Source organism: Spermophilus citellus (genome assembly GCF_964194105.1).
Source record: "Spermophilus citellus genome assembly, chromosome: 14".
NCBI lineage: Eukaryota > Metazoa > Chordata > Mammalia > Rodentia > Sciuridae > Spermophilus > Spermophilus citellus.
In genome coordinates this window covers 100,083,085-100,106,740 of record NC_138194.1, presented here as the reverse complement: position 1 = coordinate 100,106,740, position 23,656 = coordinate 100,083,085, and the positions used below count along the sequence as shown (strand labels likewise).

General features: G+C 43.0%; 1 pseudogene across 1 annotated transcript; it reads right to left on the bottom strand.

The window, feature by feature from the left end:
* Nucleotides 1-662: 662 nt before the first annotated feature.
* On the bottom strand, nt 663-16,213 carry LOC308633525 (small ribosomal subunit protein eS1-like; annotated as a pseudogene). The gene is made up of 5 exons: nt 16,103-16,213; nt 14,995-15,076; nt 8,381-9,044; nt 2,060-2,219; nt 663-764 (listed from the first exon to the last, which is right to left on the bottom strand). The product of its transcript is annotated as a small ribosomal subunit protein eS1-like (transcript).
* Between the last annotated feature and the right edge of the window lie 7,443 nt (nt 16,214-23,656).

Sequence of the window (23,656 nt, the reverse complement as noted above, 5' to 3'; positions counted from 1 at the left end):
TCACTCCACTTCTTCATGCTGCCTGTATTCTGAAATGAGTCTCATACTCTTTGTATATGCTTATGCTTTCATTATTTGTGGGTGATATTTTGTGATTTATCCTCATTTGTTTATTATTTGCTTGTTTTTGTAAATAGTGTGACTTTGGACATCGCTCTTAGAAACCTGTCCCTCTTTATGCAGGCCTTGATACCTGCTTTGGAGTTGGCATCTGGAAAGTGAATGATGGGGTGAAGTCCTCCCTCCAGAGCATGATGGTGCTAGTTGTGAAGTCAGGGGGACCAGGAGCATGATGGGACTGAGGTTCTACCTTAAAGAACTGGATGCAGGAATGAGTGGGCACTGTGGCTTGGCCAGTTTCCACCCTGACAGCACACTGAAATCCACAGAACTCCTTTTTTATTTTTTTTGTAATGTCACTAAGCTGTCAGTTTTCAGAATTATCATCATTATTAAAATTATAATGGTTTTAATGAAGGTGTCATCCAAACTGACACTTTGAAAATAGTGTGATGATGACTAAATTAGAGACTTGGAATGACCTTAGAAAAGTGCTCCAGGAAACTGAGACTGTCCCAGCTGCTTAGGGAAGTCTGAGTCAGCCATCTCACTCATTCGGTTCATTTGGTTAGCACTGTGCGATCTATATGGATTGACAGCAGTCAGCGCTCCATGCCCCCAGAAGGTTCCACCTCAGCCACCACTCTGTTCTCTGGAGAAGCAGCCAGATCAGAGTCCACAAATCCTGCTCCAAGGGCATTCACCTTATTAGACAAACCGCATGCCCAGGCACCAGTTAAACTGTATGATGTTATTTATGTGACTGAAGAACACTTCAGACTAATTGTTCACTGCCATTCAGAGAAGGTGAACAAGCTAAGTGGTGGGCCTGGCAAAATTTCAGCCTCTTTCTGACTTCCCTGCTTCTCCCACAGTTTGTAGAGAATAAACACAGATCAGAAGAGTTGCATTCTTGGTTTAAATATGCAAAAAGGCTAACAGACTTCTAACTCAATTATTACTCAAGAAACATCCTTAAATAATTACATTCTGTTCCTGTGAGGGGCCTCCCTGCCCACTTAGGAGGACAGTCACAAAGGGAGAAGTGCTTGGGCTCAAATACTAAAGCCACCATTGCTGTTTTCTCCTGCTACTTGGGTGACACCACCATGCCCAGACCAAGGTCACTTCTCAGGAATTAGGAACTGGTGTGACACAGTTCCTCAAAGATGGCTGGCTCTTCCTCTCACAGAACTCAGCCTCTCTGATAACCAACATGGGTCTACAGGGCGTAGCTGATAGCAGTGACCTGAGAGGTCTGCTCCACAAGGTTTGTGAGTATATAAAATGGAGGGAACCCCTCACCCTAGGGAACCCATTGGGATCTTCTTACCCTCCCAGAAATAAAGTCCACTGAGGCGGATTTAATAAAATAACTAAGGACTAAACAAAAGAGGGACATACATTCATTTTCCTATTGCTGCTGTAACAAGTCACTACTGATGAGTGGCTTAGAACCATTGAGATGGGTTATCTGCCAATTTTGTCTGTCACAAGTCTAAAATTAAGGTCACAGGCATCCCCGAGGCTTTAGGGAAGAATGGGTCTCTTTGCCACTCTCCACTTCTAGAGCCACCTGCAGTCTTTGGCTTCAGTCTCCGTGTCAGTCCTTCTGAGACCTTTAGCTTCGGCTGTCAGTCTCCTATGACACCAACCCTCTTGCCGCGGTTCTCCAAGATTCACCAGATCTCACTGCAAAGTCCTCAATTGACTCACATCTGCACATCCCTATAGGTGAGGGGCCATGGTCACTGGGCCTGAGGATTAGTACATGTGATGTCCCTTAGCCTGTTCAAGCATCTTAGTCAGTGAGAGGATTAGAAATATTCCAAGGCACGAGTAAACATTGTATGCTGTGAAACAGTAAGTGGATCTCGCCTGTAGTGTTAATCCTTTTTTAAAAAAACATCTTTTTTAGTTGTGAGTCGATTTTTTTCTTAATATATGCGGTGCTAAGGATTAAACCCAGGGCCTCACACATGCCAAGCAAGTGCTCTACCACTGTGCCACCACTCCAGCCCCCTGCTACTTCCTTTTTGTTGCCAGCAAATTCCGGAGAGCCTGAGTGATTTAACTTCAGATCCATTCGCATTTCCACCTCACAAGATTTTACAGAATCCATGGCCCGGGAGGCTCCAAAACATTCAGATTGCGAATACCTCGTTTTAGACGTGAAAAAGATACAGTGTTTAAGGAGGTAGCCAAGTTACCATTTTCCAGCTCATTCTCAGTTCAGTCCACACAAACAGCATGCCATTGTACAACCGTCAGAGCATCGGCATGACCTGTCCGCGGCTAGGTCACTGACCCCTCCCTAGTATGTTCACACCTCCTCCCTCACCATTCCAGACTTTGTGGATACTCTCAGTTGTACACATGAATATGATGTACTCATTTATATTGATTTTCCAAAATGGCTCTAATAAACACTTAATAGACACACACTCAGACAAATTTAAATACGTTAAAATTACATATAAGCTGAACTTCCAAACCCAAAATCCAGCATCTGAAATGCTCCAAAACCTAAACGTTGTGCTCTGACTTGATGCTACAAGTGGAAAATTCCACAGTGAAACTCCTGTGACAAGTCATGGTCAAAATACCCTAAAAATATAAATGAAATTACTATTGGCCAATGCCAAGCCTTCCAGTGGATTCTCCTGGTAGCATATGCAAATCAACACTGCTCACCCTGGCTTGAAAGTGGACACAGCATGGGCCTTTGCATCTGGCCAGAATCACTTCCACAGCTTGCTCCCTCATTCCATACACACCCTTAGTCCCTTCCAGTTTCTGTCTTAGGCTCTTTCTTTATAATAGTCTGTTTCACATAATGCACCATCTTTTTTACAATATGATTCCCCATCTTTTATTGTTTACATAGGAGGTGTCCCCCAAAAAGCTCAGGTGTGAGATTATGCAAGAATGTTCAGAGGTGAAGTGATTAAATTATGAGAGGTTCAACCCGAGCAGAACTATAGGCAGGCAGGTGTGGCTGCAAGAGGTGGATCAATGGGGCTTGTCTTTGTTATATCTTGTCCCTGGTTAGTAGATATTTCTCTCTCTCTCTCTCTCTCTCTCTCTCTCTCTCTCTCTCTTTCTCTCTCTCTCTCTCTCTCTCTCTCTCTCTCTCTCTCTCTCCCCTCCCTCCCTCCTTTCTGATCACCATGCTCTGAGCTGCTGTTCTGTGTCACTCCTTTCTGCCATGATGTTCTGCCTCATCTCAGGCCCAGAGATATGATGGAGTTCACCGTCTATGGACTGAGACCCCTGAAACCAGGAATCAAAATAAACTTTTCTACTTTTAAGTTAGTTTTTTGTCAGTCTTTTGGCTACAGTAATGAAAACACTGACTAAAACACTGTCATTTGGATACAGTTGAACCTTTGTGTTCTTGAGGAATTGCACAGATAATCCTTCCTAACTGAAGCAACTTACACTATCTCCCCACACAACAGGTCACTCTGTACCTCGTGGCCATATTGTGCTTGTGTTATAAATATTAATTTCCATCTTAAATAGCTTATTTGCTTATGATTAATTGGCTGGTTATCCACTCCTTACCCCAGCACCTGGGCTGTGCACCAGTGCTCACAGGAATGGGTTCCCAGGAGGGACTGATTAAGCATGTGTCCAACAGAGAAGGTGATCTTAAGAGCAGCATGCAGCCCCATTTTACAGATGACTAAATGGCATTATTCACCCTGACAAGGCTTAGAATTTTGTGCGGGTGGCCCTGCAGCTTCCTGTTCCTTCCATGTCTCTCTAGACTGTCATTATTCTCCCTAATAGAAATGAGAGATAGCAGCACTACGGCTTATTTATTCTAAGCCCAAGTGTAATTTTTAAGGTTTAAAATGTTATGCACAAATTTTATAGAAAAACAGGAGATAGATAGTCCAATGCTGTAGGTTCAAGTTGGCGATGAGTGCCAGGGTCCTGGTGTTGTGCGTCACTATTATAGAGACCCCCATCCTTCTCCCTCTGGTCTTCTGTCCACTGCTCCCCACATTGTGCTGCTTATTTTCCTGTTTCTTTTTCCAGCAGGAATTCCCTTTTATCCATTGTACATCCTTTCCAGGACAGAGGCAGCAGCCTCTCACACCCACCCTCTGTATCAGGCTTGTGTTGTTATTAAAAATGCTGGTAATCCCGAATCACTAATTTCTCCTTGACACTCAAAGCAAATGTAAATACCTGGGAAGTATTCTAAGTTTTTTGGTGCTGCTTTCATCTCCCTGTACCATCGCAGCACAGTCTCCCCACGCTGCTATGTATTGGGAAGAATTTTTCCAAGGCCTTTTGCTAAAGTATCCGTCCTCTGTTTTGCTCCAGTCCTTTCTAGGGGAACTCAGACAGCACTCGGCTTCTCCTCTGTTTGTGTCTGTGTCTGGCAATTTCTCGTGGGTGCATCATTTTATGATAAACATCCATGAAATGTAATGAACTTACTTTTCCTTTATATTTCACTGTTTTTGAAAAACTGTGCTAAATTTCTTATAGCCATTTCTAAAACTGGATGTGAACTGTCTGTGCCTGCGAAAATCGAAAATCGAAGTGGAAAAGGGAAGAGGAAGGCAGGGAAAGCATGGTGATCAGCCTACGGTTAAAAAACTCTCAACAAGTTGGAATCTGTTCATTCTCATCCTGGTTTTTAAAATTCTACACTTTACAGAATCTAAACATAGAGAATCACCACGTTCATTTTCTCACAATGTTTTCTTCTTTTTCTCTATCCCTCCCATTGCAAATTGCCAAGAGAAATAGAAAAAGAATACATAATGCTAATTATTACTAAAATTACAGTTAATGATTTGGAAGCTGTTAAGATTTGATTAAGTTAGGCACAGAAAAATGAGGGCTTTCAGTTTTTAGTTCAACTCCAGATTGCTTATAGGCTGTGTGCTGGCTCCAGGGGACTCAGTGGGAAATCATCCACAGATCCTCCTCCCCAACTATTTATCACTGCACAGGGACATAGACAAAAGACACACAATGCCACCAGAGATTCCCACGTGCTACAAATGGAAGAGCACAGGGTGCAAACAAACATCGAGTACAGAAGAATAATGGTCCACGTAGGATTCTAGGGGAAGTGGCACAAAGTTGAAAACTGAAGAACAGGGATTAAGCAGGAGGGGACAAGAGTAGGGATAAGGGGGTGGGAGCAGATCTAGGCAGAGAGAACTGTGTTTGCAAATGTCAAAAGGAATGAGAGCTGATTATAGCCGCAAGGAGGTCAACATGGTAGACTGTGGCTAGAGAATGCAGGTGGACAAAGAACATCTGTATTTTCAGAAGTTAAGTAAGTTGCCAGATTGGAAAAGCTCTAAAGTCAGTTCCAGCAGTTGGGATCCACCCATCTGAGGGTGGTAGGAAGCCACTGAGAGGTCAAGCCAGGGGTGGCACAGGTCTTTCACAAGAGCTCTGGTGAAGGACAGGAAAATGAGTGTTCCTAAACTAAAACAAGGAGAATGCTGAGTTCCTCTGCCTCTCCAGCTCGAGGCCTCTCCATGGAGTCCAAAGCCCTGAGATATGAATGGAAGGCACTGGAGATGAATGAGGCACCGAGCACACCTATTCCTGGCACAGTGTTCTTGACGCTCTTCCAGCTGGCAGATGAGTGTAGTGATGAAAACACAGGCTTAGACTTAGAGGCAGATGGTTGGGGAATAAAGCCTCCCGGGTGTTGATGAGCAAATTGCTGTATCTCCATGTCTCAGGGTCTTCATCTATAACAAAATGGGGCAGAGAATGTAGTTCCAATTAAGGAAGTTCTGGAGCTTTCAATTCACACCATATTTTACATACCACAAGGAGTTCATGCATGGTGCATTCTGTGTGACTGAGCTTCCTAAGGACTCAATAGGTTGTTACATGTAAAGTGCCTAGATGCCACTGTTACTGTTGCTAATGTACCTGGCTGCATTCCATAGAACTTCATCAGACCTCTACATTGTAAGTCAAGACACACCCTCTAGCCCATTCCTGATTCTCACTGGGGATGAAAAAGAGCCCAACTACAAGCCTTGGTTTAGTGCCTTCCCTGTGATCCCTAGCACCATCTGTCTCACAAGTAACCAGTGGGCACTCCTGTGGCCCTGTCCTGCACACTCATGGTACATTCTCTCCAGCACAGCAGTCCAATCCTTTGAGCTGCCCACCAAGCTGAAACACATATCCTTCTGCAAGGTAGGATGTCTTTGGAAGGAATGATCCTTGGAGAGTCACTCAGGCTGGTCTGGAAGTAGGGTGAGGTCATTTATGAGTTTTAGAAACCCGAGTGTCCAGACAGTGGCTTAAAAGATGAGTTCTCAGTAGGTAGGAGATAAACTTGAACTTTACCCCTAAGATGGTTGCAGAGAAGGCACTGAGGAGGTGGGGAGAACATTTTGTCACCAAACCCCAGCCCTCCTGGCCTCAGAGAAAGTCCCATATGAATGCTGTTTTAGCTCAATCTCAATGCAAATGCAGAGGCAGGAAACATTTATTTAAAAAAATATATCTTTCTCCTCCACAATATCTTCCTTCCAGGAAAACACTGTTGGACACTTTTACGTAGAACTACACACTACATGAGCAAGATCAATTTCAGTTTAAATCTCAGTTGTGCTCCTCATTAGTTAATGAGGCTTTGAGTAAATCAATTTTTCCAAGTCTCAGTTTCCTTAGTAGAGAAGAGTGGATATAAAATCAAAATTTCTCAGCATTTCTGAAGAATACACATGCTCACGCATCTCAGCACCCAGCACAGTGTAATTAAAATTGGATTTTTTTTCCCACTTCACGTTTTTCTTATCAGTAAAAGACAAATGAATTTGAGGACCCAAAGTATTTAATCCAGATGAAAAATTTCACGTTGGACCTCCTGAACCACCTTTCTTACCGTCTGTCCGTGTTAAATTGCTCCTTCCATAACTGGGCTGTTTTTTACCCTCTTTAGTCACTTATTTGTAGATGCTCCCAGGACCTAGGTCCCACTTCACCTCACACTACCTTTGCCTGCGGGTGGTGCCTGGTGCCGTCTTGTCTTTGGGGCATCACATTCTTTAGAAAAGACACACCCAGACCCAGTGACAAACCTTAAATGTTTTGAGTCAGTAACAAAAGTCCCACTCCACCTTCTAGCATTTGACTTTAAAATGGGCACAAGCACAAATCTATTCAAAAGACACAGAGAGGCTTCAGGAGGCTCCCTTGACCTTTGAACTCTAGGCTATAATGTTCAGGCTGCAGGAATTTAGATACATTTTGTGATTTGTGCAATGACATTAGGCTGTGAATGAACCACTGTATCATCTAGTATCTGTGGGAGGATAGGCCTAGGGTAAAAGCCAAACTACCCAGAATGGTAGAGAGGACACATGAAAAGAGCCAATCTTCAGGAATTCAACCCATGATCGAAACAGTCAAACTCTGCATCTGCAGAAAAATAAAACATTTTGGGCTCCAGATCAACATGCCCTGACTTTGATGATGCTCTTGCCACTAATGGAAACATCCTCTGGGTCTTTCCTGGTCAGCGAGGCACAACTTATGTATTTAGTTCTGGTCTAGTTGTTTGTTCTTGTGTTTGTTTGTTTGTTTGTTTCTGCTGTTTTCTTTATCATTAACGGTCAGTCCAGGCTCCATTTAATGGGTTAGTTCTATTTCTACCCTCCAGTGGGGTGAAGATTATCCCCCGTTGTGAGACTCCATGGGAAGCCTTGACATGCACTGGGCAGGGCTGTGGTCTCTGCACATCGGAGGCCTCATCTTACTCAGCTAACTGTCAGCGCAGCCCCTCCCAGACTCTTCCTGCAGAACAAACCCAACAACTTCCCAAACAGAATTCCACCACAGCCAACGGGAGGTGGTTGAGCAAAAGGAACAATTTTAATTTCACTAAACTGGGAAAAGCAAGGCCTCTCTCATACAGGGCAACATGTACAGCCTCCATCACTGGAAGTTGGAAGCCACCACTCTGAACAGTATTGACCTCCAGAAAGGGAGGTCCGGTCAGGCTACCTTTGGAGCAGTGATGTAAGTGAAGAGTAAGTTGCTATGTTTACTTTTGATGTTCATCTTCACAGACAGGATTTTGTCTTTGTCACTATTAAAATCTGAATCTTGAGCAGATTCATAGATTGATGGTTCATATCCACGGCTTGTGTCTCATCCCCAGTGGCTTTTCCAAAATTAGTACCTTCACCATGAAGTTTCATGAGTGTTCCAGTCCAAACGTGGATGTGGGCTGCTGACCTCGCTCAGTGATGAAGAAGTCGTCTAGACTTGCGCAAGGACATGGGTTCAGTCCCTTGCACACACCCACACACACAGTAGGACAGCAAATTGGGGTTTCTCCAGCTGTTTTACTTTTCTAATAAAAGTGTCATGAAGAGGATAAATAGATCAGGTGAGACTTTTCTGTGCCCTTTCCAGTGCTTTCTGGAATCAGTTTATTCACCATTTCTTTCAAGTCATGTGCCTGCCCCTCTTGAGTCATGATTTCCATTATTCTCCTCCGGATCAGCAGGCCTTTGGGTACAGGTCTTCCCAATATCTGCAATCTGATCCTTGTGATTTTTAGTAAAAGCAACACAGAACAAATGAAGCAAGTAATTTTAGCAGTCTTGATGTCATCATGAGCTTCATTCATGGTCTGTGGTTTTTTGACTCTGGAACACCTTTTGTCACAGGTGAGATACACATCATGGAAATTAGTCAGGCAGTTCTTGCCTTGAACATCTTGTCATTAGCTCAAAATTTTAAAATGCAGCTCCAACATCATGCAGATCACAAAAGTCAACTTCAAATCTATGACTCTTAAAGTCATCAGATGCGATTTTGGTTCTTTGAGTGTGGTTAGGGTTTACACAATATTTCTTGTATTCAGAGTAGCCAGTGTTTTACAACATTCCAATCACTTTCAGAAAATGGATCAATCACTTTCTTCTTACCTCCCTGTCTGCCACCCTCTGTAAGGTGTTTGTTCTTACCGTCTACCACAGTGCTTTTCAAAAAGCCGAAAGTGTAGAAGCCAAAAAGACTTGAATTTTTAGATGTTTAAAAAAAATTCCATTTTTGTTTTCTACTGATTTAATAAGTAATTGAGATTCTTCAATTATCCAGTTTTCCTGCTCAATTCTAGGGTTACCTATAAGAAAAGAATGGAATTGGAAACTTATCAAGCAGAAAATATAATTAAATTGTGTTTGTTACAATGTATGTAGGAGTTAATAATGTATGTAAGAGTTAATAATGGGGAGAGGAAGTGTGGGAGAGAGAAGTACAACTGTGGCCCACTTTATGCCCTGAATATAGCCCCTGCTGCTCTGCCACTGCAACTATTTTCTTTTAATTTTTTTATATATGACAGCAGAATGCATTACAATTCTTATTACACATGTAGAGCACAATTTTTCATATCTCTGGTTGTACACAAAGTATATTCACACCAATTCATGTCCTCATACATATAATTTGGATAATGATGTCCGTCACATTCCACCATCATTTCTAACCCCATGCCCCCTCCTTTTCCCTCCCACTCCTCTTCTTTTTCTAGAATTCATCTCTTCGTCCTATCTATCCCCACTATGAATCAGTCTCCTTATATCAGAGAAAACATTTGGCATTTGGTTTTTTGGGATTGGCTAACTTCACTTAGCATTATCTTCTCCAACTGCATCCATTTACCTGCAAATGCCATGATTTTATTCTCTTGCTGAGTAAAATTCCATTGTGTAAATATGCCACATTTTTTTTTATCCATTCATCTACTGAAGGGAATCTAGGTTGGCTCCATAGTTTAGCTATTATGGATTGTGTTGCTATAAACATTGATGTGGCTGTGTCCCTGAAGTATGCTGTTTTTAAGTCCTTTGGGTATAGACCCAGGAGAGGGATAGCTAGGTCAAATGGTGGTTCCATTCCCAGTTTTTAAGGAATCTCCATACTGCTTTCCATATTGGCTGCACCAATCTGTGGTCCTACCAGCAGTGTATGAGTGTTCCCTTTTCCCGAATCCTCGCCAACACTTATTGTTTTTTTGTATTCATCATAGCTGCCATTCTGACTGGAGTCAAATGAAATCTTAGAGTAGTTTTGATTTGCATTTCTCTAATTGCTAGAGATGGTATATTTGTCGATTGATTGTATATCCTCTTCTGAGACGTGTCTGTTAGGTCGTTGGCCCATGTGTTGATTGGGTTATTTGTTTTTTTGGTGCTTAGCTTTTTGAGTTCTTTATATACCCTAGAGATTAGTGCTCTATCTGATGTGTGAGGGGTAAAAATTTGCTCCCAAGATGTAGGCTCTCTGTTTACCTCACAGATTGTTGTTTCTTTTGCTGAGAAGTTATTATTTTTTTTCTTTAAGGAAAAAACCAAACACCTTTGTAAGGTTTTTTCTTTTCTTTCTTCTCTTCTGGTTCCTCCCTAATCTCTCCCCCTCTCTAATCTCAGGGGAACAGAATTACCTTTCTAAAATAAATCTTAGACAGATTTATCTTTCCTTGAGCACACACCCACCATGGGAAGAAAGTAAACCAGACTTTGCATATGGCACCAGAAGATCTCGGAAATGACTATCTTCAAACTTAACAAGTGAATTTTAACTCCAACAGAGAACAAGTGGAATGTAGCCTTGGAATCACCCCTTTAAAAGCCCCCTATTCCTGCTGAGGAGCAGAATCAAAGCCTTTGGGACAGGAGTCCCCTGTGTTTGTATTTTGCTACCAAAGCAATAAACCTTTTTCCTTTTCCTTAAAACCATGCCCTGGATATTAGATTGGCATGGAGACAAGGACCAAGCTATTGGTAACAGAAGTGGAGAGAGAGCTCAAAGCATTTAGACTACAAATTGATGAAAGAAGAAAAATGTGCTTTTACTTTTATGAATTCCTTTTTATTTTCTTTTATGTCCATTTTCCATTAGAAGACTGAATATTTAAGCAGTAACTTTCTGGTCAAAAGTGTAGCCAAGAGCAAGACTCCTTTTGATTCTAGCATGTCCCCAAAGTACAAAGAATTCCAAAGAGCTTCAGGAGCATGGCTGTGCTCTCCCCAGACAATCACAGACAGGGAAGGGGGATGGGGCTAAGAGGTCAACTCCCATCCAGACCACATGCTCATGATGTAAAACACTTGGATTTCAGCAGAACACACCCAGCTATGTGACTCTTTTAGGAAAGGTCTCAGTGTTTTCTTTGTGGTGTGTTCATCTTCCTTTCCCCTCTGTTGAGAGCCACAGCCAAAGGGGCCCCAGCAAACTTCCAGCTGCCAGCAAACTTCCAGCTGCCGGCTGATGATTGGCTCACAGCGGCCCCAGCAACTTCTAGCTGCCAACTGATTGGTTCCTCTGCGGTGATGCTCATTGGGATGCTTCCCCACCCTTTCAGACCAGGGAGCTGCTCACTGGGGGACTTTTTTTGGCTCCGCCCACGCGACCCAGCCAATCGGCCTCAAGAGCAGGAGGATTGTGGGAGGTGGAGAGGCTGGTGGAGGAGAGACGCTTGTGGGAAGCTGATGGTGGCAGTTGGGCTCTGAAGGTTTTCCTGAGGAGCTGTGTGGTTTGGTGTGTGTGTTCTAAAATAAAGTTTGTTTCTTTTGACAAGTGGCTCCTGAATTGTGCCCAGCCAGACTGCGGCACCCCTCTCCTTGCTGTCTAAGGATGAGGTAGACAGCTCCAGGTTCATGGGGCCTCTGCCATTCTGTGTTCCTGCTTCAGCAAAGAACCCAAGAAGCAATTTGCATATGGCATGCATAATGCACTGCCAGGCAATATGCAACTGCTCTGCTCTCTTTGAAAGAGTTCTTGGCTTCCTTCTTGAACATTCCCTCTGAAGCATCAGAAATCTGAGTCAAAATTTGGAAAGTGACAGCCTAGAATGCATTAGGAGTGCATTTTTTTTTCTTTCCAATTTTTCACTCTTGAAAGTGAAGCTTCATTCTGAGCGAATGTCCTTTCTGATGTCACTGCAGACTAGTCTGCTCAGGGGTGTTACAGGTGTCCCTAAATGCACTAGAACCACATTCTGGGCCTTTTTAAAAACTATAGGGATAACTTTTGTGCATGGCGAGAGAAAGGGATTCAGTTTCATTTTGTTGCATATGGATTTCCAGTTTTCCCAGCACCATTTGTTGAAGATGCTATCCTTCCTCCATTGCATGCTTTTAGCCCCTTTATCAAATATAAGATAGTTGTAACTTTGTGGATTAGTCTCTGTGTCCTCTATTCTATACCATTGGTCCACCTGCCTGTTTTGGTACCAGTACCATGCTGTTTTTGTCACTATGGCTCTGTAATATAGTTTGAAATCTGGTATCGCTATACCGCCAGATTCACACTTCCTGCTTAGAATTGCTTTTGCTATTCTGGGTCTTTTATTTTTCCATATGAATTTCATGATTGCTTTATCAAGGAGCTTGATATCAAATCAGAGACTCTGCGTCTGATAGAAGAAAAAGTTGGTTCAGATCTACATATTGTGGGGTTGGGCTCCAAATTCCTTAATAGGACACCCATAGCACAAGAGTTAATAACAAGAATCAACAAATGGGACTTACTTAAACTAAAAAGTTTTTTCTCAGCAAGAGAAACAATAAGAGAGGTAAATAGGGAGCCTACATCCTGGGAACACATTTTTACTCCTCACACTTCAGATAGAGCCCTAATATCCAGAGTATACAAAGAACTCAAAAAATTAGACAATAAGATAACAAATAACCCAATCAACAAATGGGCCAAGGACCTGAACAGACACTTCTCAGAGGAGGATATACAATCAATCAACAAGTACATGAAAAAATGCTCACCATCTCTAGCAGTCAGAGAAATGCAAATCAAAACCACCCTAAGATACCATCTCACTCCAGTAAGATTGGCAGCCACTATGAAGTCAAACAACAACAAGTGCTGGCGAGGATGTGGAGAAAAGGGTACTCTTGTACATTGCTGGTGGGACTGCAAATTGGTGCTGCCAATTTGGAAAGCAGTTTGGAGATTCCTGGGAAAGCTGGGAATGGAACCACCATTTGACCCAGCTATTGCCCTTCTCGGACTATTCCCTGAAGACCTTAAAAGAGCGTACTACAGGGATACTGCCACATCGATGTTCATAGAAGCACAATTCACAATTGCTAGACTGTGGAACCAACCCAGATGCCCTTCAATAGATGAATGGATAAAAAAAATGTGGCATTTATACACCATGGAATATTACGCAGAACTAAAAAATGACAAAATCATGGAATTTGCAGGGAAATGGATGGCACTAGAGCAGATTATGCTTAGTGAAGCTAGCCAATCCCTAAAAAACAAATACCAAATGTCTTCCTTGATATAATGAGAACAACTAAGAACAGAGCAGGGAGGAAAAGCAGGAAGAAAAGATCAACACTAAACAGATACATTAGGTGGGAGGGAAAGGGAGAGAAAAGGGAAATTGCAAGGTAATGGAGGGAGACCCTCATTGTTATACAAAATAACACATAAGAGGTTGTGAGGGGAACGGTAAAATAAACAAGGAGAGAAATGAATTACAGTAGATGGGGTAGAGAGAGAAGATGTGAGGGAAGGGGAGGGGGGATTGTAGGGGATAGGAAAGGTAGCAGAATACAACAATTACTAATAGGGCATTATGTAAAAATGTGGATGTGTAACCGAAGTGATTCTGCAATCTGCATTTGGGGTAAAATTGGGAGTTCATAACCCACTTCAATCTAATGTATGAAATATGATATGTCAAGAGCTTTGTAATGTTGTGAATAACCAATTTAAAAAAAAAAACTATAGGGAAGATATAATAGATAAAAAAGTAAAACTGAAACTCAAATTAAAAAACATAATTTATTCAACATCTGGTGAGTTTGAGAATTAATTCTAACATTTTAATCCCGTAGATTTCAACATAAATATTTCAGAATAAAATAGTTGTTAAAATTAGCTTGAACTGAGATCAAGAAATCTTCAGAACATTATATCAATCTGTGAATGTGAAGATTTGTATTTTAATTTTAGATCAGCAAGTATGAACAGAATGTAAAGTTTCTGACTAATTCCTTGTCAAATAGTGAGCACATTTTTTCTCCTACACTACTCTCAAGTAGGTATTAGAGAACACTACCACCAAGAATATTATCCTAATGGTCAGCAAATATTTAATAAACGTGTTTGGATATGGAGTTCTGTACCAGGTGCAGGCAAGGTGCTGTATGTTGCTGCCCTAATGGTTGTTGAAGTAGAATCCTATTCCAGACACGTCCATGGCAACCTGAAGTCACACATGTTAGTATTTCTACAGAAATATTCTATTCCTCCAATGAAGCTGAACTAGTCCTTTGTATAGTTTATCATAGTTCACCTTTGCAAACACATACATATGCCACTTCCTACATCAGAGGACTCTCAACGTGGAACAGAGACGGGAGGAAGAAATGGTGGGTTTGTGTGTGCCCATTCAAGAAGGACAACATGCTTTCAGTTTTTATTCTGCTAACTTGGTTCCCTTATGTTGCAACATTTTGAGTAAATTCTATTATTCTTCTATACTTTTTCTGTTCCTTTTATTATTATCATTACTTAGCAGATGAGGAAAATAAGGCTAAGGGTCTCTACAAAGTGGCACAGCATGTAAATGATACAAACAAGATTTGGAATTAAGCTAACTTCATAGCTGTAAGGTCCTTGCTTAGCATCTGGGTGGCCATTTTCCCACCCAAGGGTCTTTCCTGGAAAGGCTCACCACTTCCTCACACCCACCCCACCCTTAAACAGCCCACATTAGGACCCACTGGGCTCTGATCCCTGAGTGTGGCCCATTAAAGCACCAAAATCCAAGCCTGCCCTGCTTCTCTCCGTGTATGGAGAGATGGCCTTTATTTGTCAGTTCTGACAAATAAACTCTTGTGTGTATCTCTGCCTGGTCTCCATCTTTCATTTCTCACTCACCTGTCTTGCAGTTCCTCACTTTCCTTTCAATAGCCACCGGCAAAATATAAGGGTAGATCTGGCTAATTCCACTCATTATACTCTAGTCAGGCAGAAGAGCTTACAGAGGGAAAGAAAACTATTTCTCTAGCACATTCTGCATTCCGGACACATGTGTTGCTACTAGGTGGATATTACATGACACATGTTGTGTGTATTGATGTTGTGTCCCCTGTCCTGGATACTCACAGGACAGGGTAAGAAGACCCGGGAGTCATTCAGCTCATGCAGGTGGTGCACCCTGCCAGAGGCTGGGATGTTGCCCTCTGTTTCCATGGCCCCTGTGCCCTGCATTTTTCTACCAGTTGCTTCTCAAGAACAGGACAAGCAGGACACAAAGTAGTTAGGAATGATGCTCTGGAGAATGACTCACTTGTTCTTTGCTCTGTTTTGCAAAAGCAAGCAAATCTCTCACCTTCCTCCTCCTGCCTGCTCATCTGTAAAGCAGAAGTAATCACACTGACCCCACCTCCCAGGGTCAAGGTACAAATGGGTTAGCTAATATTTGCAGATTGTTTTGGAAACCTTAAAGACAAAGGGTTTTCAAGACAGCACTATGTTGTAATAAAAAGACATAAAACCAGAAAGCAGAACAGACCACACTTTGGAGTCCTTGGAAAAAATGATTAGAGGCAAAGAGATAAAAACACCATCATGGAGAGCGAGGTCGAGGAGGCAAGGAGTGGCATCTTCCCTCGTGGGGCGGGGAGGCCCTGAGCGTGGCTGACCACATGGAAGGATGCCTAGAAAGGAGACAGGCAGCTTCTACAGGACTAGGAAGTCCCTGAGCCCAGCCCTGGGACTCCGGCTCTATCAGACACAAATTCAGCAAATGTTCTCATGCTAAACTACAGTGCAGTTCCTCCTCTGGGAAGGGCTCCCCATTCTGTAAGTGCATTCTCTCTCTCCCTTTCTTTCTCCACTAGAAGTTCTACATAGGGACGCAGGAAAGCGAGGCCTGAAGGGGAAAAGTAGACATGCTGCTTTAAATCTGTTAGTAGGCTGTTTGAGAATAACATAATCTATGTATCTGGGGCATGGCATTCAAAGCACTCACAGCCCCACTCACCCTCTCCGCCCTCTCCCCAGCCCTCAGCCCCTCCGCTTTCCCTGTGTGGTAGATGGAAGGCTCTGGGCTGTCTCTGTCCTTTCCTGATGCTCCTCCTCCTTGTCCACCCATTGTCCACTCACATGCAGCAGTGGACCTGGGTGGCACAGCACACAGGTGCCCACTGGGCATGCTCACTCCTTCTCAGCCACAGGAGTCATGCTCACCTTGTCCATGAAGTGAGTGGCGGGGTCAGCACTATGTCCATAGGTCACTTTCTCAGTGAATGGATGCTGGGTTTTGGGGTTTTTTGATGTGTACGTGTGTGTGTGTGTGTGTGTGTTGTGTGTGTGTGTGTGTGTGTGTATTCCACTCCTTAGTCTAGTTTCCTGGCTCAGCTAACGATTTGAATAAATGTTCAAGAATAGAAAAGAGAAAAGAAAAGAGTGGGGAAGATGGAAAGGAGAGAGAGTAGAATGGGCCAAGAGAAGGGTGTGGGGGAGGAAAGCTGCTCAGCTCATGGCAGACCATAAACAGAGAGAGAGGGAGAAAGAGGAAAGGGAGAGGGAGAGCAGTGCCCAAGGGCCCTCTGCCTTCCACCAGACCCTGCACTCCACAGCCTCCGCCACCCACCACTAGTCCACTTAGCATCAGTGGATGAGTCAGAGCCCTCACAGCCAATCAGTTCCCCCAATCCCCACCTCTGAAAAGTGCTGCATTGAGAACTAACCCTTTAATGCCTGATTCTAGGGGGGACATTTCAGACCCAAACCGTAACGTGTACTTCCCCAGTGCTCCACGTCCAACTGCACAACTGCAAAGAGAGGGAGAGGGCAGGAGGGAGGAGAATGGGAAGTAGGAGAGAGAAGATGAGAGCAGCCAGGGATCCCAGGATCTGAGGAAGAACATGGTGTTGTGGTGCCTGACTTTTCTTTCTGCCTCATAAATGCCCTGGTTTGGCCAGGAAAAGCTGGCCTCCTGGAAATCCAAACAGACCCACAAAGCCAATAAACTCTAAGGTGCAACACAGTAAGTCAGGAAACATCACAAAGAAGTCTGAGGTCCCTCAAGCATCCATGTTAGCAAGGCCTCGTTATGGGTTGATCTGAACATGGCCCACAGGCTCAGCTGTGTGCGAAAGCAGGGCCAGCCACCAGAAGAACCAGGAGGCTCCCTTGAGCTGTCCATGGAGACTGAGATGGAACCCTGGACTTACTTCTGTTCCCATCTATTGGTAACTTTGCTGAAGTAGGGCCAATGGCTAAAGATGTGACAGAAGGACCACTCAAAAACAAGATCCAGAATCTTTCTCATGACGTGAAAATGTTGTTCTCAGTAGAAAATTCACTTGTTATACCAATAATAGAAAAAGTCTTAAAATGAATGAAAAAAATAAAAAAAAATAGAACAATCATCAATAAAAGCCAATGCCAACATGGCCAAGGCTGGGACTGACAAAGGTTTTAAATGATCATGATAAAAGGGCTTCAGCATGTAGTCACAAGCACTGATGGAGAACCGCAAGGACAGGAAGGCATGAGCCAGAGTTAGATGGACAGTGGAGTTCATCCAGAATCGCCCACCCAGTGGAAGAGCCAGGAGGATTGGAGGGTGACAGCCAGATGAGCTCAGATGAAACAACATGAGGAGAGTCGGTCTCAGAAGACATCCCCTCTGTGGGTACACGATGACTAACAGATGTTATCTGAACCAGGCATGGTTGGGCGGGCCTGTGATCTCAGCAACTCAGGAGGCTGAGGCAAGAGGATTCTAAGTCTGGGATCAGCCTCAGCAACACAGAAAGACCCTGTCTCATAAAACAGAAAGGACTGGGGTACAGCTTAGTGGTAGAAGACCACTGGGTTCCATCCCTACCACTGCAGAAAATAAAACAAAGTTAAAAATAATAGAAAACACACACACACACAGAGGAAACAATAAAGAAGAAAGCAAGAAACAGCGTGAAGGAAACCGTAGCACGGTAAGCAAAATATTGGTGACTACGTTAGGTTTTTGCTTCACCTTTGGGGTTTTCTAAATTTCAGAGAATGAGGTGGCTGAACCGTCTGTAGAGGAAGTGTGAGTCAGTTCTGCTCTAAAGACACAAGAGTAAAGGGGCGTAAAGTGGTAAAGTTTCTAAAATCCACTCAAACTCCCCAAATGGGTCAAGTAGCAGAGTGTGATGACCTGTGACCACACGTGGATATACTGCAGGTGACATCCACAGGAACACCAGAGATGAACCAGAGCTCAGCTCAGAATGATCAGGTAATCCACAAGCGGGCAGGAAGAAGAAAGCTCAGAAACAAAAACCATGACACACAAGAAAAAAGGGGCAGACTAAAGCCCCAACATAACAGTCAACTTGTCAAGTACCAGTGGTCTCAATACACCCCTGAAAGACAGATATTGGCAGAGTAAATTTAAAGAAATGACCCAACTTATGTCATCTATAAGAAGGTCTCTCAAAATAGTCGAATACAGATGCAAAAAGCATGCAACCAGCGCTCAGCCTGGACTATCAAGCAAGGGGGTGGGGTCGATATTGATAAAGTAGACTCAGAGCTAAGAGAGTCCTAGAGACAGAGAAGAGCAACACAGTAATGATGAAAGGCTGAGCACACCCAGAGACTTAAGAACCCAACAGAGATGCCGAACATGGAAGCAGAGACTGAGGAAGCAGGAGCCCTCAAAGGGCAGAGCTGGAGACGACTCCCCTTCAACAGTGCAGGTGGACCATCATCCAGGACACAGGAGCGCAGCAGCAGCAGCCAGGGAGCTGGGAGGACAGGCTTAGAATCGTCCCTCCCCAGGCGAGCGAGCCTGTCTCCTAGGGCCTGTGGCCCTGCTGTACTTGAAATGACCTTTTTAGTCATTTTGTTCTTTGTTATCTTTGTTGCCCTGACATTGATTCCAGCTGGAACAGATTGAAGCACATGGGACGGCTGTTTATAGTCCACACCACCTCCTCTCAACAAATGAAGGCACTTAGACCTGATATGTTGAAACTTGGTCCAAACATCTGACTCCAGCCTCTTTTTCCATTTGTCTCCTCCAAAATAATCACTTTTGAGTGACAAGACAACCATGGCGTAGCTGACGTGTATCTTCTCCTTCTTTCCTGCTTTATCTTGCTAATTTGAAAACTATGTAAATTCCAGGTGTGTACCATAGGCTCATTCTGAGAAATGTTGCATGTGAAAATAGAATGAAATAATGAAGAACTATGGGATTCTTCTAAATAATAATTCTGATTTTGCCTTGGAAATAACAGTTCTAACTCACATTACAATGTGCTTGTATAGTTTATGGAATAAATGCATTATTTTTAATACAAAAGTTAAAATGTGATGAGAACACTAAAATCAGTGTGTAGGCACAGTATTTTTTTTCTTCTTTTCCTTCTCACAACAGTGCAATCTAGGTCAGCTTGATTTAAACAATACAGTGTCACTCTTCGCTTTGAGGAATGTGGGGATGGTGTCACTCACTGCAAAACATTCTTGATTGCCAGATAATTAAATGCTACGGTTGTAAGTGCTTTCTGACTATGGAATTATTTTCAAATGGGAAGATGATGATGATGATGATGATGGTGATGGTGATGACAATGATAATGATAAAGAAAAATCAGTGCACACTTTTGTGTTTTCCTTTAGGAGATAAGATAAAAGAGCCACAGTTGAAGGTGTCCACAGACAAGATGTTCATATGCAGAATACATTTTCCTCTTGTAATTTTTGTCATTCAGGTTTTTCACTAAAGCAGTGAAATGATTATTTATCTAAATGTCTTTTGCCGTATTTGGAAATTAACGGAGTTCAAACAAGAAAAACAATAATCACAACACAGAAACAAACAAATGGACGATTTTTAGTTCTTCTGCAAAGGCTCATATTGTGTGCACCTGGGGACCATTGTCGTGGTGACATTTCCTCTCTTGAGACTGCTCCTTCGTATTCTTTGGATAAACATTTCCTCCTCTGCATTGTCATGCGCTGCCATTTTCTATGTTTGCTGTTGCTTACAAGTTAATTTAGTATGCAGTGCTCTCTACCATCCCTAAATCCTCCATCCCTCAACCCCCAAACACACATCAATTCAACTTCAGGAAATCACATTTAGAAAAAAATAAAAAATAAGTACTTCCTCTTATTTCTCATAAAAAATAAGCGAATAATATATTCCTTGAGGAGGATTGAGCATCATTTGCAAGGCATCTACATTCATTATTCCATCTATATATCTTCTCTTTGAGAAGGACACAGTAAGTTAGACACAGCCCTACTTACTAGGTGGGAAAACCAGGGCGCAGAAATTGAAGATGCCCGTCTTCATATGCTTCTCGGAGGCAGAGCCAGGGTGGAACAGGGTTTCTCAGTCCTTTCAAGGGGTTATTCCTTTCTTAACCTTACAGGGGCCCTTGGCCTTGGGGGTACTAAGGTCCTTTTAGATGGCTTTGGCATCAGGATGCAGCAGCTCTCAGGCCACTGGGTGTATTCTGGGTGGGAGGCTGGCCAGCCATCTGTCTTAGGATACTTGGAGAGATTCTAAGCTGTTGCAAGAGGTCCAAACTGGGTTGAACTTGAGGCATAAGGAGATGTCCTCAAGGATCCTGTGTCAGAATGTGCTGAGCCATCCCCGGCACAGCCAGTTCCCCTGTATTCTCAGCTCTTTGTCCATGAAAATGGGGGACCACACCTGGGTATCCTAAAGTCAGCAGTGAAAATTGCATCTGGAGTATGTGCTGATGAGAAAAGGGTGTCCCTATGGCAGGAAGAGAAGAGCACCAAGGGTCCTGGGTCTGGCATTCCTGGCATAATGAAGAAATGCAGGAGGGCTGTGGGCCATCAGTTGTGACAGCATCCTGCAGGTGACAGTGGGACACAGCTTGTGGTTCCCCTGTCAAGGTGGACAACCATACCCTAGGCCCTGCCCAGGCAGACACATTCCAGTGGGAAAAAACATTCCCCTGAGTCCATCTCCCAGCCTTTCTGCAGGACTTGTGATCTACATAAAGAGGAAAAGATCGGAATCCTGCTATGGATGTGAACACTGAGGGAACTGAGATGGGCAATGGCTGTCTGATTGCCACGTTTCCTCACCTATGGGTGAAATCTACACGCCATTCATGTTGGGATGAGCTGTGTTTACATTCCCTTCTTTGGCAATGGGCTGTTTTGAGTAGAGCAAACCCCCTGAAATATCGTCAGCAAACTTGCCAATAGGAAAAGCCTTTTATTTTTTTAGTGTCTACTGGAGATTTGAGAAGGGATGGAGGGAAGGACAGAAAGAAAACAAGCCAAGGAGGACAGAAAATGAGCAGACTAGTGTGGAAGAGTCAGCAATGAGCAAGCACCAGTATTTGTGGGCTTTCTCCTACTTCTGCCTGTATATAATGGAAAACGTTGAGCAAGCCCTGTTGTAACTCTTAGCATGTGAAAATCTTCTCTGAAAAGGAGAGCACTGAGTCAAATTAATTCTTTCAGATTCATCACTGTATATCTCAAAAGGATAACAAGGTGTTTAGTGGTGCTCGGTATTTCAGGTAGATCTTCAATGCTACAGTGGTTGCTAGAGAAAATAATGACATAAGCATGTGCCTGTGTGTATGTGTGTGTGTGCATATGCACACAGGTAGGCCTGCATGTGTGGAATGTGTTTGAATGAGATATCCCTGCTTCTCCATCCTAGCTGATTAGCTTCGTGTCTAGCCCAGAGGATGATTCTGAGGATCCACACATTCTCATGTTAAGAGCCACCTGGCTCTTAGAGGCATAATCTCTATTCCTGTTCCTTGTTTCTGTGCATTTGCTAGCCAAATGTCAAACCACATGCCAGGTCCTTTCCAAGATTTCTGTTGCATGTGTGAGGGATCACAAAGGGTTAGTGTTCATATTCCAATCTCCACATTCCCTGAAGAAACTCACTGCAATGATTTACAAAGCTGTTACCCCAGAGTGATGTTTGCGGCAATAAAGAATTGTCTTGTAGGCGCTTCATTCTTTGCAGATTATTTACTGCTTCCCAAGGCAGCCTTTCTCCCACAATCTCCACACTAAATCAGGCCCCAGGGCCTGTTGATTCTCCCTGCCAAGCATCTCTCATAGCTGTCTCCCCAGCTGCAGCTCCTCTCCTGATGGCAAGGTGTTGATCCAGCCTTCATTCTTCCTGTCCTGGACAACTGCTAGCCACCCTAAATCCATCTCCACGGTGCCCCTTGCTACTCCCCACACTGCTTCTGGCATGATCCTGTGTGTTGCTAAAATGAAAGGACCCTTCTGCATGACCTCTTTGTTTAAAATACCTCCATGTTTCCCAATCGCCTTTTGGCGGTTAGGTATGCTGCCTGCCAACAGGCTTAAATTCAAGATTAATAATGCTATTAATAGCAGCACAAATAGGAAGAGGTAATTAAGCACCAGTGGTTTCAGAGACCTGCATGCATTACCTTGCATAAGAACACCGGAAGACAGACTCAGTCTGCTGAGGATAAGTCCCAGCTACAGAAACTCTAAAAAATCCTCCATGGCCACACAGCCAGCAAGGGGGAGTCAAGCTTCAACCCAGGCCATGTGAATTTAGCCAGTGTTGGAAATCCCTCCACCATTTCACCTCCCTGCCTCCATGGCAGAGTTCTGCCCCCCTCTCCAGCCCAGCGGTCTTAAACTCCTGCCACAGAACACAGCCACGCTCATATTTATGTCTGCCTGTGAGACACCACATGTACCCACCTTGTTCTCTTTACTGATTGTTCATGTCTTACTTTCCATTTCTAAAACCTGAACCTGATTTGCTGAATTATCTTGTTAATGCTCCTAGATTATGAACTTTTGGAGCTCTAAAAATCATCATTTCCTTGCAATGCTGGAAATCCACCCCGCATATAACATATAACCAAGAAGTCCCAAGGACTGTCCATCCAAGTTACTGAAAATTATACAACATGCACCTGGATGATTGTTTACAAAGTCTAAAGAGACAAATCAAATTCTTGATCAGATTAAGCAAAAACTTATCATTTTGAGCAAAATTAAGTGAATTTAATAAAAATATGCCAAATAAGTCATTTCATATTTTCACTTTAATTTTTTACTTTGACAAAATACTTGAGATATGGTCTCAATATTTAATTAATTTTTAATTTAGCAAAAAATTATTAATAAAGGAATGAAAAAACATGTAAGATTAATAAATTTGAAACCAGCAGTGATATTTCTGTAGGAATTTCTGGAAGCTGAATTGTAGCCACAACCTACCTAGCAATTTACTCTAATGATAGGTGTGTAATAGCACTGATAAACCTAAATAGTAGGCAATCTCAAAAATTGATGCATTTAATTTTCTAAAACACAAATATGCATTCATTCCAACTATCGCAGATTTTTATTTTTTTATTTTTAGTATGTCACTCAATGACTACAAACTTAAATGCCTGTGGAATTAAAGAAGTCACAAAAAATTTGTGAGACTGGCCTGGGGCAAGCAAATCCATGGAAGCTGCCAACTCTTAACCTAGGGTGGGGCAGTATTGTAGGGAGAGGAGGGATGAAAAACAGAAAGTGCACACTTCTC